The 2,066-nt window shown below is 41.9% G+C and overlaps 1 non-coding gene across 1 annotated transcript; it reads left to right on the top strand.

Moving 5' to 3' along the window:
* The first annotated feature begins 581 nt into the window (after nucleotides 1-581).
* Nucleotides 582-655, top strand: Trnas-cga (transfer RNA serine (anticodon CGA)). The gene has a single exon. It is a non-coding gene; the product is annotated as a tRNA-Ser (tRNA).
* The last annotated feature ends 1,411 nt before the right edge of the window (nucleotides 656-2,066 follow it).

Below are 2,066 nucleotides of genomic sequence, written 5' to 3'. Positions count from 1 at the left end.
ACAACTCTTTATGACGTTGTGACTGTCAAGTTAGGGTACAGGAAATTGTGTGCGCACTGGGTTCCAAAACTATAAACGGAAGAACACAAAAAGAAAAGGGTGGGCTCTGCACTCGACTTCCACACACGCTATGCTGAAGCAGGTGATGAGTTCCTTGATCACATTGTGACAGGTGACGAGACGTGGGTTCATCACCATACACCTCAATCCAAGCAACAATCAATGCAATGGCGCCATTCGAATTCACCAAAAGCCAAGAAACGCAAAACGTCGATTTCAGCAAAGAAAATCATGGCTTCTGTTTTTTGGGACAGACAAGGCATTCTTCTGAAACTTCCTGGCAGATTAAAACCGTGTGCACCGACAGAGACTCGAACTCGGGACCTTTGCCTTTCGCGGGCAAGTGCTCTACCATCTGAGCTACCGAAGCACGACTCACTCCCGGCCCTCACAGCTTTAGTTCTGCCAGTACCTCGTCTCCTACCTTCCAAACTTTACAGAAGCTCTCCTGCTCCGCAGTTTGGAAGGTAGGAGACGAGGTACTGGCAGAACTAAAGCTGTGAGGGCCGGGCGTGAGTCGTGCTTCGGTAGCTCAGATGGTAGAGCACTTGCCCGCGAAAGGCAAAGGTCCCGAGTTCGAGTCTCGGTCGGTGCACACGGTTTTAATCTGCCAGGAAGTTTCATATCAGCGCACACTCCGCTGCAGAGTGAAAATCTCATTCTGGGAAGGCATTCTTCTGTTGGAATTTATGCCTCCTGGAACGACAGACTTTGAAACGTCTTCGAAGGGCAATTCAAAACAAACGCAGGTGAATGCTGACAAGTGGAGTCCGCTTGCTTCATGACAACGCTCGGCCTCACACAGTGCTGTAATCCAAAGCACTACTCAAACAATTCAAATGGGACATATTGGACCATCTGCCATACAGCCCGGACCTAGCGCCTATCGACTTCCATGTCTTACATTACCTGAAGTGACATCTTGGTGGAAAATCATACCACGACGATGAAGAGATCAAAGATGAAGTTGAAATGTGGTTCTGACAGCAGGTGGCCACCTTCTATGACTGTGGTATACAAAAGCTTGTGCACCGACTTCACAAATGTTTGGATAACTGGGGTGATTATGTCGAAAAATAACAAATAATCCAGTTAGTAAGATGTAACTGACGTTTTCTAAATAAATATTCTATTTAAGGACTGCGAGCCATTGTATCTTTACTTTTCAGAATGCCCTCGTAATTAAGTTTACTTACTTTTTTTAATTTTTAAAAATGAAATTTTGCACAGACATGGATCTCAACTTTTCTCTTCCTCTTTAAAAAGATCTAGTTGGCCCTACTGAATGTGTTAATAATGTAAATGCTTTTCATTTTTTCAGTCTCATCAGTTCATTCATACGTCGTATACTGTATAAAATCTTTCTATGATAAACCTTAAATACTGATTTATAGGCTTTAAATTCGGAAATTGCTCTCAATTTTTATGAATTATTTTTCACAAAGTTTCCTCTGGTTTTGCTTGCAATCTGTGTTCAACATAGTGGGCTATAGATCATAGATTCGACTCTGATAACTATAACACCCGAACGACCCCTTAAAGTCAATTAAAACAGAATATCATAATATGAAGTAGGGAAAAGTTATCTTGGCAAATACGACATCTTTGCCGATAAGCTAACACCAAGAAGTTTTGATAAGAACATTATACATCACTGAGAGTTTTTGTTATGAAAAGAGGAGGAAGAAACCTCAGATTTAATTAATGGACAAATATCCAAGTGATAATTGCAATTAATATCTTGAAAGCTAAGTCCAAAGTCATGTTAGTCAGAGATAACTTTTATGTGGAAGAGAGTTGTAAGCGCAACGAAGAACTTCAGTGCGCCTGCCTAAAATACTCTTTCACAGAAGAAGTCGCTTGCTCGCTCTCGTCCTGTAAAGACGTGCGAGAACAATTCTTGTCTTAGTTATTGAGAGTACGTAACGCGACGAGATTCTTTTGCGTTCAGAAGTGTTTCTTGCGTGACGTGATTCACGAACTTCGGAAACTGATTTTCTAAGCAG

Source organism: Schistocerca serialis, chromosome 4, assembly GCF_023864345.2.
Source record: "Schistocerca serialis cubense isolate TAMUIC-IGC-003099 chromosome 4, iqSchSeri2.2, whole genome shotgun sequence".
Lineage (NCBI taxonomy): Eukaryota > Metazoa > Arthropoda > Insecta > Orthoptera > Acrididae > Schistocerca > Schistocerca serialis.
Note: the sequence above shows the minus strand (reverse complement) of the source record. Positions and strands in the feature narration are given on the sequence as shown.